The following is a 16,162-nucleotide window of genomic DNA, read 5'->3' on the forward strand; positions in this document are numbered from 1 at the left end:
TGACCCCACTGTTTCCTTGTTTTTCCTTTTGCTACGGACATACCCATAAAAGCCCTTTTTGTTGCTTTTAACCTCTCTAGCGAGCCTGAGTTCATTCTGTGCTTTAGCTTTTCTGACTTTGTCTCTACACGTGCTGGCTATATGTTTGAATTCCTCTCTGGAGATTTCCCCCCTTTTCCATTTTTTGTACATATCCCTTTTAAATCTTAACTCAGTCAAAAGTTCTTTAGATAGCCAGCCTGGCTTCTTTAGGCACCTTCCATGTTTCCGTCTCATTGGTATTGCCTGAAGTTGTGCTTTTAATATCATAACTTCTTTTTTCTGTTCATCCTTTGTATACCATTCTAATAAAAGATTATACATTTTAGATAGCCATTTACTTCTGCTTTCCAACAGTTCAATTTGAAATCTAGATTTTTTAATCTTCAAACCCTACTTTCTTATCACACATAAAAACATCTTTTACTTGATGATATTGCAACCAACCTGCAAAAACATCCTCAATATGGTCATATGGCTTTATTTCCAACCTCTATCGGTTTTCATTAACATGTCTTCATAGGTGGCCCACCTTCCCTCTATATTCAATTTCTTTACAGTTAATACCTCCACAGGTGGAATCCACCATGGTGTTTTCCTTTCCAACAGGTTTTTATTCCTTTCCCAGACGTCGTATATGGATCTTCTTATCACATGGATTGTAAAGCTTCTATGTACTTTAACTTAATCATACAAAAGATACGAATGCCAAGCAAATCTGTTGTCGTATCCTTCCAAATCTTATAAGTCTGTATTTTCTAGTGCAATTCATTCCTTCAACCAACATAGACAGGACGCCTCGTTATAAAGTTGCAAGTCTGGCACAGAGAATCCACCTCTTTCTTTCTCATCTATTAGTAAGTTAAATTTTATCCTTTTTTCCCTTGCCAGTTGAATCTTGAAAGTACTTTTTGCCATTTTTTAAATTGTCCTGTCCCCTTAATTATTGGAATCATTTGGAATAAAAATAACATCTTAGGCAATAAATTCATTTTACCGCAGATATTTTACCACAAAATGACAAGTTTAATCTATTCCATATTTCCAATACACTCTTAATTTCTTTCCATACCAGTTTGTAGTTATCATAAATTTTTTACAGTAAACCAAATTCCCAAATATTTCTTTACCACCATAATCCCAGACCTTTGTTGCAATTCATCAATTTTTTCTTTAACCATATTTTAAACTAACATTTTAGTATTAATTTTGTTCAACTTAAACCCTGCTAATTCCCCGAATTCATCCATTTTCTCCAGTGCTTTTGTTACACTGGATTGAGGTTCTTCTAATGTTAAAACCAAATAATCTGCAAAGGCTTTTAACTTAAATTCCTTTACACCAATCCTTATATCTTTCACTTCTGAAGCATCTCTTAACCTATTTGTCTATACCTCCAGGACCGCGATAAATAATAATGGAGACAACAGGCACCCCTGTCTAGTACCTTTTGCTATTTCAAAATTTTCTGTCAATATATTATTCACAATCAATTTTGCCTTCTGTTCAGAGTATATTGCATCTATTCCTCAAAAGATCCTCCAACTCCCATCAGTTCCAAACTTTTCTTCATAAAATGCCACGGAATATTATCAAAAGCTTTTTCCGCATCTATAAACATGAATGTTGCTTGTTTATCATTCCTGGTCTCCAAATATTTTATTATATCCACAATATGTCTTATATTCTCTTTTAATTGTCAACCAGGAAGGAAACCTGCTTGATCTTAATGAATCAACCCATTAAGAGTTTCTTTTAATCTGTTCACCATAATATCTGTGAAAAACTTATAATCATTATTTAGTAACGATATTGGTCTATAATTCTTGACATTCAAACGATCTGTGTCTTGCTTAGGGATTAGCATTACAGTGGTACCTCGGTTTATGAACACAATTGGTACTCAACCTGAAGCGTACGTAACCCGAAGCATGGGTGTAATTGGTTCCGGAAGTCTGTTCATAAACGGAAGCATTCATAAACTGAAGCGAACTTTCCCATTGAAAGTAATGGAAAGTGAATTAATCCGTTCCAGGTGGGTCCGCGGCATTCGTAAACCGAAAATTCTTAAACCGAGGTGTTCGTAAACCGAGGTTCCACTGTACATATGCCTCTTTCCACGTATTCGGGATCTGCCCTTCTTTCAAAATATTATTCATCACCTCCCAAAGAACAGGTGTCAATTCTCCATTAAGAGTTTTATAATATTTTGCTGTAAAGCCATCCGGTCCTGGAGCTTTGCCTTGCTTCGTACGTTTTATTGCCATTTGAATCTCCTGCATTGTTACTTTTGTATTCATAGAATCATAGAATCATAGAGTTGGAAGAGACCACAAGGGCCATCCAGTCCAACCCCCTGCCAAGCAGGAAACACCATCAAAGCATTCCTGACAGATGGCTGTCAAGCCTGTGCTTAAAGACCTCCAAAGAAGGAGACTCCACCACACTCCTTGGCAGCAAATTCCACTGCCGAACAGCTCTTACTGTCAGGAAGTTCTTCCTAATGTTGAGGTGGAATCTTCTCTCTTGTAGTTTGAATCCATTGCTCCGTGTCCGCTTCTCTGGAGCAGCAGAAAACAACCTTTCTCGCTCCTCTATATGACATCCTTTTATATATTTGAACATGGCTATCATATCACCCCTTAACCTTCTCTTCTCCAGGCTAAACATACCCAGCTCCCTAAGCCGTTCCTCATAAGGCATCGTTTCCAGGCCTTTGACCATTTTGCTTAAAGTGCTTTGCCTCTATGCCTCTGTGTGCCAAAGGGGAAGCCAGGCAGAATGCTAAGCTATCAAGGCCAGATGAGCTGGCCCTGTCTGGAACACAGAAGGGCTTATCAGCTGCTATGCCTGACGTGTAGCCTTACTCAAGGCTGCTCGAAGTTGCTGGCTTGACGCGTAAAACTGAAGGCTAAAGGCTTTGTTGAGCCAGCATGTGTTTAGAGTCTACACCCAGAGATATGAATTCGACAGTAATTGACAATATGCATAGACGATGTGAAGGAGGGGGAAGATGCGTAAATCACCATTGTCCCCTATAGCCCTGTTTATGTTACCCCTGCCTTTGCCTCAGTGTTTCTGACCTTTGCGTCTATGCACTCAAGGCTGCTGGAAGATGCTACCGGGGCAGCATTAGTCAGCATGTGTTTACGCACAGGACGTGTACTAGTGACCCCCTTGCGTGCGTGAACCCCTTGCGTGCGCACATTTACAGGGAGGGGGAAAGGAGCCCAAAGAAGTGTATAAAGAAGCTTTGCAAGCTGTGTTTCTCTACTCTTGTCGTGGCTGACCACCTTGAGTCTCTTATTAATAAGAATTAAATTCTTTCTCTGAATTCAACCCTGGTGTCTTATTGACTATCTCTGTCCTGCCTGGGCGCAACTTAAAGGACCCTTATCAGCAAATAAGGCTGCACCCTAAGTTTTCTGAAGTTGGCTTTCTTAAAGTCTAGGATTTGAGTCTTAGTACGCTTGGTTGCTCCTTTCCGCTGAATAATAAACTCCAGAAGAGTATGATCACTCCCACCTAATGCTCCTGCCACTTCTACCCCACTAGCCAGGTCATCACTATTGGTTAGGACCAGATCTAAAATGGCTGATCCTCTTGTTGCTTCTCCCACTTTCTGGACAATGAAATTGTCTGCAAGGCCAGTGAGGAATCTGTTCGACCTTATGCTCTTGGCTGAGGTTGACATCCAACAAATATCAGGATAGTTGAAATCCCCCATTACTACTATCTCACTTAATTTAGAATGCTTGGTCATCTGTTCCAGGAAGGCATAATCTATGGCTATTTGTTTGAATTCCTCTCTGGTGATTTCCCCCTTTTTCCATGTTTTGTACATATCCCTTTTAAATCTTAACTCAGTTAAAAGTTCTATAGATAGCCACCCTGGCTTCTTTAGGCACCTTCCATGTTTCCGTCTCATTGGTATTGCCTGAAGTTGTGCTTTTAATATCTCCCTTTTAACAAACTCCCAACCATCTTGAACTCCCTTGCCTTTTAGTATTTCTGTCCATGGGATCTCAACCAGCATTTCCCTAAGTTTTCTGAAGTCGGCTTTCTTAAAGTCTAGGATTTGAGTCTTAGTATGCTTGGTTGCTCCTTTCCGCTAAACAATAAACTCCAGAAAAGCATGATCACTCCCACCTAATGGCCCTGCCACTTCTACCCCACTAACCAGGTCATCACTATTGGTTAGGACCAGATCTAAAATGGCTGATCCTCTTGTTGCTTCTCCCACTTTCTGGACAATGAAATTGTCTGCAAGGCCAGTGAGGAATCTGTTTGACCTTATGCTCTTGGCTGAGTTTGACATCCAACCCATATCAGGATAGTTGAAATCCCCCATTACTACTATCTCACTTCATTTAGAACTAGTGTCATTCAGCCCGTTAAATAAACGGGCGCTATAACATATGTGAGCGCTGCGCGGAGCACCGGATCGAGGAGCCAGTCTGCAGAGTCAGCACCCAGCAACGCCGTGCTGGATTGAGGAGGCGATGCTCCGTGTGGCATTGCTGGGCGCTGACTCTGCAGACCGGCTCCTCGATCCGGTGCTCCGTGCAGCGCTGATCAGCGCTGACCCGGCAGGTCGCCAGATCAAGGAAGCGGCCTGCCGGGTTGCCACCCAGCAGTGCTGCGTGGAGCACCGGATCAAGGACCCGATCTGCTGAGCGCTGAGTGCAGACCGGCTCCTCGATCCGGTGCTCCACGCAGCGCTGATCAGCGCCGATCCGGCAGGCCGCCGGATCAAGGAAGCGGCTTGCCAGGTCGGCACCCAGCAGCGCTGCATGGAGCACCGTCTGCAGAGTCAGTGCCCAGCAGCGCCGCATGGAGCAGCGCCTCCTCAGTCCAGCACGGCGTTGCTGGGTGCTGACTCTGCAGACCGGCTCCTTGATCTAGTGCTCCCGGGACCTGTCTTTCCTGTCAGCGGCAGGGGGACAGGAACGAAGGAGGAGAAAGCAGCCCTTTCTCCTCCTTCCTTCCTCTCCCCCAGCCGCCGACAGGAAGGAGACATCCCTGGGTTTGGAGAAGCGCTTGCTGGACGTACACACACGTGCGCTCTTCCCCCCCCTGCCGCTGGACGTACACACACGTGCGCTCTTCCCCCCCCTGCCGCCAACGCTCAGTCCGGCCGGGAGCGGCGTTTGGCGGCCGCAGAGAAGCGGTAGGTGGGGGCTGGGGAGAGAGCGCGTGCGTTCCAAGTCTTTGCGTCCAATCCCTGTGTCCGTGGGGCACAAGCGCAGTAGCGGACAACCAGGGACACAGGGAATACTGGACGCAGAGACACTTGCACTTTATTATATAGGATGCTTGGTCATCTGTTCCAGGAAGGCATCATCTGTGTCCTCATTTTGGCTTGGGGATCTATAGTAGACTCCCACAATGAGATCACTGTTATTTTTCTCTCCCTTAATTTTGACCCAGATACTCTCAACTTGGCTTTGAAGTTTTAAATCCTGGATCTCTTCACAGGTATACACATCCCTGACATATAACGCTGCTCCTCCTCCTTTCCTGTTTGGTCTATTTCTCTGAAATAGATTGTATCCCTCTATTACTACATTCCAGTCATGAGACTCATCCCACCAGGTTTCAGTGATGCCTATTATGTCGTATTTAGTTTCCTGTACCAAGAGCTCAAGTTCATCTTGTTTATTTCCCATGCTCTGTGCATTAGTATACAGACATTGAAGACCATTGATCATTCCCCCATGTCTCTTATTCAATTGGTTTTTTTTTTCCTAGTGGAATTTGTTTTACTTTATAAATTTCCAAATATCTCTCTGTTTTCTTCATGTCTTCCTTCTCCTTCCTATACAAATCTTTATAAATTTTTTGAAAGGCATTTCTTATTTCTTTGGGATCTTCTGTCATCTTATCTCCTATTTTAATCTTATTAATTGTATACTGACTTTGACTTTTTCTTAACTGCCAAGCTAGTAGCTTTCCAGTCTTATTCGCTGATTCGAAATTCTTTTGTCTCATTAATTTTATCTTCCAATCAACCTCCTGATTCACCAACATGGAGAACTGAGTTTGCAACATCTTAATATTTTGTTTTATTTGTTCATCTTTAGGTTTCAATGTTAACCTTTTCTCATTCTCCATGAGGTGCTTCAGGATTTCTTCTTTCTTTTTCTCTCTTTCTCTCTTTTGGAAGCTATTTTTCTGTATCAAGGAGCCTCTCATTATAGCTTTACTCGCATCCCAAACCATTTCGAGTCCAGTTTCTTTATGTAAATTCCACTTAAAATAGCCTCCTTTGCTTTTTCCACTATTGTTTGGTCATCAATTAAAGTTTCATTCATCCTCCATATGATGGAGGACTGTTCTTTTCCTTTCAGTTCCATAAATATTGAATTATGATCTGATAATGTTCTCGGGGTGATATCATTTTTAATTGTTCTTGGCACCAGCTCCTTGGATATCCATATGCAGTGAAATCTATTCTTACTGAGCTTTGGTTCGGCTTGGAAAATAATGTGAAATGTTTCGCAGTTGGATGTTTCAGTCTCCAAATATCAACTAGTCCAATGTTTTCAATGAAATAAAAAAATGTCTTGGTAGCTTGCCTTCTTTCATTGTTTTCCTTTTTACTGATCTATCTAATTCTGGCATTACCACTCCACTGAGATCCCCCATTAAAATTATCTTCTGATCATCCAATTCTTTTATAGAATTCAGCCTTATTTTCATTTGGTGCATAAACGCCAAAAATAATCAAATTTTCCCCTTGCAGCATCATTTGGACTACAATCACTCTCCCTTCTTCATCCTTGGAAATCAACTTTGGATCATATTTCTCCTTTATATACAAAACTACTCCTCTTTTCTTATTTACTGTAAGCAACAGCATTGACAGGCACACAGTCTGTTTGTGAATAGTGAGACTTATTCCAAATAGAAAACAAAGGCAAGCAACCACAAGAAAGACTGCAGCTTCCTGCTTAAGGCCACTAGTTAATCGGATGATGACTCATCTAGCTCTCTAGCGTGATTTTGTCTCCTTTTAACCCTACGCTCGAACAACAACCCTCCCCTCCTGCATTCCTGTAAACTTAAAGACCTAGGAACAGACTCGGACAAACTCTCTTCTGAGGTTTGAGGTATTTCTGCCATTTGCTCACCCCTCCCAGCCAGTTCCTCAGCCCTTGTCAAAACAAGCCTCCCTTCCAGTTCCAGGCTATCAGCCAAGTCCGACCGCTGAGCCTCATCACCTGAAGGCTCTAACCTAACATTTACACCCGAAGTTAAAGTCTCTCCCCCTTACCTTTTTCCTCTTGCAGGTGAGACATTGATACTGGCTAGATCTCTTCATCCATCTTTGAATGGGGACAGAAGAGAAGCAGCGGCTGTGGAACCAGATCAGGTCAGGGGAAGCTGCCTTGTGGGGACAGAGGCCAAGGGCTGGAACAGTGTCATAGCTCAAGGAGTGGTGGGGAACAACAGTGTTGTCACAAAGGAGGACAATTCCCCTTTTCTTTCAGGGTCCAGTGTGCTTTGAAGATGTTGCTGTTCATTTCACAGACGAGGAGTGGGAGTTGCTGGATCCTGACCAGAGAGCTCTGCATAAGGATGTCATGGAGGAGAATCGTGGGATCGTGGCCTCTCTTGGTAAGGTTCCCGGTGGGATCATAGTATCTGTTTCTAAATTCAAAACTCTCCTTGTGACGAACCTCATATATTTTCACAGAACTCAACAGCGTTGTCTAAAACACCTGGAATTACAATATTCCCACAATAAACCTTGAGCAGTAAATAACTATTTTTTTCTGTTAATGTTCTTCCTCCAGTTGCAGTTTATTAAACAAGGATCAGTCTGGTCTGAACTGCCCAGGCAATGTTAATTGTAAACTTCAGAGTTGTTAGGAAAGTTGAAGTAGCTTCTGAAGGTTTTTGGTTTTGCTCCTGTCAGCTGACCGAAGAGAAGACTGACATTGGAAATGGAGGGGATTCCATGATGGAGCCAAACAAAATCCATTCAAGAGACGAGCCAGGTTTATCTAATCACAGGTTCCCCTAAGGATTTCAGTTGATCCGGGTTAATAAATGCACCCAACCCTTCAGTAAAACCATCCACCTAACCCACTTGTGTTATGCCTCTATTACCAGTCTTAACAAGTATTCTTCATTACGTTCTCCCTGAGACTCTAATCCATTTCTCTTCATTGCAGATAGTGATGGACTAGAAATCAAGAACAAGGGTGACCTTGATAAAATCCCCATAATGGAGAAGCTCGATAAATATATTGAAAGGGGGGAAAGTTCCCATTCCTCTTCCCATCAAATAAATCCCATTGGGAAGAAAACATATCAGTGCCTGGAATGTGGAAAGAGATTCAGCAAGAGCTTCCATCTCACTTCCCATCAAAGAATTCATACAGGGGAGAAACCCTATCAGTGTGTAGAATGTGGAAAGAGCTTCAGTCGGAGCGACACTCTCACTTCCCATCAAAGAATTCATTCAGGGGAGAAACCATATCAGTGTGTGGAATGTGGAAAGAGCTTCAGTCACAGCAAGAGTCTCACTTACCACCAAAGAATTCATACAGGGGAGAAACCCTATCAGTGTGTAGAATGTGGAAAGAGCTTCAGTCACAGCAGCAGTCTCACTTACCACCAAAGAATTCATACAGGGGAGAAACTCTATCAGTGTGTGGACTGTGGAAAGAGTTTCAATTATAGCTTCCATCTCATTTCCCATCAAAGAATTCATACAGGGGAGAAACCCTATCAGTGTGTGGAATGTGGAAAGAGCTTCAGTCACAGCAACAGTCTCACTTCCCACCAAAGAATTCATACAGGGGAGAAACCCTATCAGTGTGTGGACTGTGGAAAGACCTTCAGCTATATCTCTCATCTCTATTCCCATCAAAGAATTCATACAGGGGAGAAACCCTATCAGTGTGGGGAATGTGGAAAGAGCTTCCGTCAGAGCTCCAGTCTTGCTTCCCACCAAAGAATTCATACAGGGGAGAAACCCTATCAGTGTCTGGAATGTGGAAAGAGCTTCAGTGACAGCTCCGCTCTGTGTTCCCATCAGAGAATTCATACAGGAGAGAAACCCTATCAATGTGTAGAATGTGGAAAGAGCTTTACTCAGAGTGGCCATCTCACTTCCCATCAAACAATTCATACAGGGGAGAAACCCTATCAGTGTGAGGAATGTGGAAAGACCTTCAGTCAGATCTCCAGTCTCACTTTCCATCAAAGAATTCATACAGGGGAGAAACCCTATCAGTGTGTGGAATGTGGAAAGAGCTTCAGTAGGAGCTCCTATCTCACTTCCCATCAAAGAATTCATACAGGGGAGAAACCCTTCATTATATAGCTTTAGGAACCAGGCCTTTGGCTGATTAACATCTAATGCCCTTTCAAAATGTGGTGGGGAGGGGTATTACAGATGAATTGTGCTTTTATATTGTGTTTTTATGTTGTAACCATCCTGAGACCTGTGGGTGTAGGGAATAGGAGCCAACTCTTAGAGTCCCTGAGGACTCCCCCCCAATAAGATAATTGAGGGTGTCACCCCCCAGCTGATAGGCATTGCCATTCCAATGGTGTGCATGCATCATGTGATTGATTATGCAGGGCGGGCCTTACCTAGCCCCCCACCATTATTTTATTCAAGTTGTGACATAAGCCCTAGGGCTAGGACAAAGCCTTTGTGCTCATTCTCGGCTACAAGATGGCACGGGAAATATGTGAAAGAACAACACACACAAAACCATAAAGTAGAGCTAAACTACTTTATTGTGACAAGATGCAGAGTATGTCTCTGCTTGTCCATCTCAGACAGTCAGAGCTGCATATAAAGGTGTCCGGCATTGCTTGAGCCAGAACAGTAAGTAAAGTACAGTGGAAAACATCACACGGGGAGAAAGGCAGATAAGATACAGTGGTGCCTCGCTAGACGAATTTAATTCGTTCAATGAGTCGCTTCGTATAGCGAAAAATTGAAATGCGGTTTCCCATAGGGTGCCTCGCAAGATGGGGGGAATCGTTTTGTGAGGCACCCTATGGGACGGAAAAAATTCATATTGCGAAGTGCGCCATAGGAAACTTCGTCTTGCAAGTCTCCATTGAAATCGCAAAACACATTCGTCTTGCGAAAAATTCGTCTTGCAGAGCATTCGTCTTGCGAGGCGCCACTGTACATTCCTTTCTCCTGGGAACACAGACACAAATCACACTAGCCTCGCTGCTTGAGAAGCACAGCATGAACAAATATCCCAACAGTCGGAACCACTGGGTCGGGTGGCATACAAATTAAATAAATACATAAATCGCCTACCTTTGCACATGTTCCAGCTTGTCAATATCCTTATTTACTATCATTTTTAAAATTTATCTGCCCTTCATCCGAAGACTTTCTCAAAAACATGTAAAATCAGAGAAATCTCTCCTCTCCTTTTTTTGGATGCAGTTACAAACTTTGTTGATCTGGGAACAGCTGTGGAAATAATGCATCTTGATTTCAGTAAGGCTTTTGACAACGTCCCCTGCGACATTTATGTGAGGAAGCTGGTAAAATGTGGGCTGAACGAGGTAACTGTTAGGCGGATTTGACTGACCGAACCCAAAGAGGATTCCTTCATGGGTCTTCCTCATCCTGGGGAAAAGTGACAAGAGGGGTGCTGCAGGGTTCTGCCCTGGGCCCATACTTGTTCAGCGTCTTGATAAATGACATGCAATAATGAAATTCTATTTTACTGCGGGTGGTCAGCTATTAGAACCTGTGTTGAAAATCTTTCCCAGATGCTCCATGGAGTAGCGATATGGGGAATGGACCCAAATGCTAACAAAGCCTTAGAAATAGTGCAGAACAAATTCCTCAGGAAAGTGCTCTCATTCCCCAAGGGGACCCCAGCTGCTCTTCTTCTTGCTGAAGCTGATTTGACAACAATACAGGCTAGAATTGATTACCTGTGCCTAAATTATGTGAAAACAATCTCTTTTGGAGGAGAGATTCCCTGCTATGTCTCACACCGAGCAGGAACAGACCAAAGGTTGGAAGGCTGGCATTCAACGCCTCTTGTCCTAATACGAATTGCAAGATCTTCAGGTGACCATGAAGATGGATAAGAGGCACTTAAGAGACTGTCTATTTAGGTCCGATGCAGAAAGGGATCTAACCATTATTGCTTCTTCCAAGAGCTCACCACGGTTCCCACTTATCAAAAGGGAGCATGCCCAAGCCAGATACCCGACAAAGCTCCCACTTGCTGTACTAAGAATTGCTTTTACAATTCCAATTGATGCCCTCGGCGGTGTTAGATGGACGGTTCGGCAAAGTACATTACGAAGAGAGGCTCTGTCTGTGTGACAAAATAAAAAAATTCCTTCAGTAGCACCTTAAAGACCAAATCTCATACCAAAATAAAAACTTAGTTGGTCTTTAAGGTGCTACTGAAGGAATTTTTTTATTTTGTTTCGACTCAGACCAACACGGCTACCTACCTGTAACTAACTCTGTCTGTGTGGACAGCCCTGCGTCGAGGACCTGTGCCCTTATTTATTGAAGTGCCCGTTATATATAGACCCAAGAGACCGATTTATGAAACACCTGTTTACGAATGGGAGACATTTGAATAGGGTGCAAAGGGTGAAATGGCTGCTGAGCGACAACAACGCCTTTGTTACTTATAAAGTACCACTCTATGCGCTGGCAGCTAAGAAGATCAGGAGGAAAGAACTAGATAAGATTTAAGATATCTTTATTGTCATTGTCCCCTTGCGGGAACAACAAGACTACTCGGTTGCTACATCCACTCAGATAAAGTATTCCGCATAATCCAAAATTACTACAAAACCTAATTAAAAACAGTAAATACGATACAAAATAACAAGTAAAATAAGATGACTTCAAAGTCCAGGCTTTCCATTTAAGGCCAAAATCGCTCTAGAGAAAAAACTGTTCCTGAGACGGCTCATTCTTGCCTGTATTGTTCTATATCTTCGTCCCGATGGCAGGAGCTCAAAGAAATGGTGACCAGGGTGCGTTGGATCTCTTGGTATGTCTAGTGCTTTTCTATGGGACCTGGTGTTGTAGATTTGTTCTAAGGTGGAGAGTGAGCAGCCAATAATGCTCTCTGCTGTTTTAATAATTCTACACAGCCCTGCTCTGTCCTGAGAAGTACAGCTTCCGTGCCACACACATAAACCATACGTAAGCACACTGTATGGCGCAGTGATAGAAGGCAAGCAGCAGCTTTTGTGGAAGATGGTTTTTCCTTAAAATTCTCAAAAAAATACAGTCTCTGCTGCACCTTCTTCACAAGCCCCCTTGTATTAACATTCCAGGACAGATCCTTCTGTAACTCAATGCCTAGAAATCTAAACGTTGTTACCCTCTCCACACAGATTCCGTCCATCAAAAGTCGCTGGACCTTGTTCCTCTGTCTCCTAAAGTCCACCACAAGCTCCTTTGTTTTCTTTGTATTTATGAGCAAGTTATTAACTCTGCACCACTCTGTCAGCTGCTCCACCTCATCTCTATAGTCTGTTTCACCCTCCCTATCAGAGATGAGCCCGATCACAGTTGATAAAATAGATAGATAGATGATAGATAGATAGATAGATAGATAGATAGATAGATAAAATGTTGTTGTTGTTGTTGTTGTTGTCAACTGCAAATAGTGCAAATAGTGGTCAACTGCAAAGGGGATTCAGATGTTTAATTTGGCACATCTTACCTGAGAATCTTCTGCTATTCTATTCTATTTGATGCAACAAATAATTTTAGTAGCTGTGACCGTGGTTTTATTGTATGTGTGGTGCTCGATGATTTTTATGGTTATTGTGTGTGGGTGTTGTTGTTTTTTGTTCTCCTTCTGAATAATGACATGGCCTATGGCTAGTGCAATAAAAAGTTTAATTGAAATAAAATAAAAGGATCTGTAAATGACTTGGATAAAGGAACTGAGGGAATGCTCATCACATTTGCAGACGACACCAAATAGGAAGCGGAGGCCAATGTTGCAGAAGGCAGAATCAGATCAAGGGCAAGAATAGTACCACTGTATTCTGCCTTAGTCAGGCCCACCTATCATGTTGTTTAGTCGTGTCCGACTCTTCGTGACCCCATGGACCATAGCACGCCAGGCACTCCTGTCTTCCACTGCCTCCCGCAGTTTGGTCAAACTCATGTTCGTAGCCTCGAGAGCACTGTCCAACCATCTCATCCTCTGTCGTCCCCTTCTCCTAGTGCCCTCAATCATTCCCAGCATCAGGGTCTTTTCCAGGGAGTCTTCTCTTCTCATGAGGTGGCCAAAGTATTGGAGCCTCAGCTTCAGGATCTGTCCTTCCAGTGAGCACTCAGGGCTGATTTCCTTCAGAATGGATAGGTTTGATCGTCTTGCAGTCCATGGGACTCTCAAGAGTCTCCTCCAGCACCATAATTCAAAAGCATCAATTCTTCGGCGATCAGCCTTCTTTATGGCCAACTCTCACTTCCATACATCACTACTGAGAAAACCATAGCTTTAACTATACGGACCTTTGTCGGCAAGGTGATGTCTCTGCTTTTTAAGATGCTGTCTAGGTTTGTCATTGCTTTTCTCCCAATAAGCAGGCATCTTTTAATTTCGTGACTGCTGTCACCATCTGCAGTGATCATGGACCCCAAGAAAGTAAAATCTCTCACTGCCTCCATTTCTGCCCCTTGTATTTGGCCGGAGGTGATGGGACCAGTGGCCATGATCTTGGTTTTTTTGATGTTGAGCTTCAGACCATATTTTGCGCTCTCCTCTTTCACCCTCATTAAAAGGTTCTTTAATTCCTCCTCACTTTCTGCCATCAAGGTTGTGTCATACCACATTTTAGTACAGTATCTTAAATTTTATTTGCCACGGAAAATCAAGAAGGTGGGGGAACACAATCCATATTCCTTTTACAACATGTGGCCAATGTTTATTGAATGCATAAATTGTTAAGACTGTTGCAGGAATCCACCCAGCACTCATGGGGAAAGGTGGCGTGATCTTTTAGAATAATCAAATGAAACTTAAACACATGGCAGAATGAAAGTCTGAAATTTCATCAGGACAAGCTATTTGTTGTTTACTGTTGTAACCATTGCTTTCTTTAAAATTTATCTTCTATACCATGAAGAAAAATCAAAGCAATGTTTTTTAAAAAGGAGGTGGGGAAATCATGTGTACTATTTCATTAATCTTCTTGCATGTGTTGAGTGTTATTTGGAGACTGTAACTCCCAGTAATTTCACATTATCTATTGTGTTTCTGTGTGTTCAGCACACATGATTGCGGGTGAGACTGAATAAAACACTTCCTAGGAAATTCCCTTTGACTGCTTCTGTGTTGTTTCAAATGTGACTTCACTTACAGATAAGAACAAATAATATATATTGCTAAAAAATCATAGCATCGTCAGCTCACTAATCTCCACCCCAACAAACCCTGCGCTTAACATGGGCAGCTGCTTTCTTCTCATTTCTTAGGTGGAAATGACTGATAATGAAAATGAAGACGGGAGATAGACCCTTTCCCCTCAACGTTTGGGGATCTGGGGGGCTTCATTTCAGCCCTTAGTCCTCCTCCTAAAGCTTGGCAGATGTGGAGTATTCTGATGATCTAGTGCTGACATTACAGAAGCCAGAATCCAGTGCAAATGAAGCACTGGTATTCATACAAGATTTTGGACAACTTGCAGATTTTAAATTGACTAAGAGTCAAACCAAAGTATTAGGTAAAAATCTTACTGTGGAAGAGATCACTAGGACAGGGGAGAATACTGGCCTAAAAATTGTTTTAAAAGTGAAATTGTTGTTGTTGTTTAGTCGTGTCCGTCTCTTCGTGACCCCATGGACCAGAACACACCAGGCATTCCTATCTTCCACATGGTCAGACTTATGTTGGTAGCTTCGAGAACACAGTCCAACCAAGGCTCAAGCAAGTGATTCCTGTAGTAGTTGGCATTTTAGCGAGCCCAATGCCACTCTGCCCACTGCCTCACTCCCAGATAACTAATCTGGAAAGCTGTCCTGTCATTTCTGTAAAGACTTCAGTGTCCCTTGAATTCGCAATTAAGCATTTCTGGAAGGGGAAACTTGTATATTAGCATAAAAACCATGCATAATAATTATTAGACAGAAAAAGCGTGCATAAGAAAGTATTACTCATTTATGATGAGAATAGGATTTATTTATTTTGAACTTCGCTTGGTTCCTCCTTGGTAGCCAGTGCAATGGTTTCAGCAATGCTAGAACTCAGGACCCGCTGCCTTGAGGGACATCTAAGAGCAGATTGGCAGGGGAAAGGTCTCCCTTGGGAGGTGGTGGACTCTCCTTCCTTGGAGGTTTCTAAGCAGAGATCGGACGGCCATCTGCCATTGATGCTTGAGCTGAGATTCCTGCATTGCTGGGGGTTGGACTAGATGACCCTGGGGTCCCCTCTTATCCCTCCCACTCCTGAATTCGAGGAGAAGGTTCCTTGCCTCCTGCAAAGCCCTTTTCCCTGCAAGATGTTCCTCTGGTTTCTGCCCAAGGGAGGGAGATGATCAGAGTCCAACAGAGAGTCAACACCCCCAAAAGTATATTTAGGCATTGGCGTAGCCGGGGGGGGCGGTGCCCCTTAGATCCATTAAAAAATAATAAAATGCCTAGGTTCTGCCAAGCGAGAGACGGTTGAGCTGGATGGACTCGGCTTTGCGAGGGTTAAATGGAACTGATCTGCCTTCCTAGAGAGGACAGGAAGCAAGGGGGATTCCCAGGTCCTCCAGAGCCAAGGCCCCTCCCTCCCTCCCTCCCCAGTCCTCCTTTCCTGCTTTGGTGTCTCTCCTGCAAGGGCTGCATCGCTGTCTCCTCCCTCCTGGGATGATCGGGTGAGTCCCCCCCCCTCTCGGGATACCGGAGGGGGGGGGGTCCCAGGGCTGCAGCAGGGGAGGGTGACTGGGGGGGGACGACAAGTTAGGGAGGAGAGGGTCCTTCCAGCGGGGGGGGGGGCGAGATCGGCAAGGCTCTCCGTCCTGGAGATCAGAGGATCCCAAACTCCCCCGAAATCTCCCTTCTTCAAACAAAGGAGTCCCTGGGACTTTAACTCTGTGTTAGCCCCCCCCCAATAAAAATACCCACTAGGAGGAGGGAGGGAGGAAAGGT

General features: G+C 43.5%; 1 protein-coding gene and 1 pseudogene across 1 annotated transcript in view; both read left to right on the plus strand.

Annotated features, from left to right (window-relative positions):
• Nucleotides 1–14,811, plus strand: part of LOC132592083 (zinc finger protein 850-like) — a 236,806-nt pseudogene extending 221,995 nt beyond the window's left edge.
• Nucleotides 14,812–15,867: 1,056 nt separating this feature from the next.
• The window catches only part of LOC118085582 (zinc finger protein 883-like), a 198,628-nt gene continuing 198,333 nt past the window's right edge, over nt 15,868–16,162 (plus strand). Inside the window, exon 1 of the mRNA XM_060274114.1 lies at nt 15,868–15,888. The gene's annotated coding sequence lies outside the window, so the exon portion shown is untranslated. The remainder of the gene's footprint in view (nt 15,889–16,162) is intronic.

Source organism: Zootoca vivipara, chromosome 4 (assembly GCF_963506605.1).
Source record: "Zootoca vivipara chromosome 4, rZooViv1.1, whole genome shotgun sequence".
Classification (NCBI taxonomy): Eukaryota; Metazoa; Chordata; class Lepidosauria; order Squamata; family Lacertidae; genus Zootoca; species Zootoca vivipara.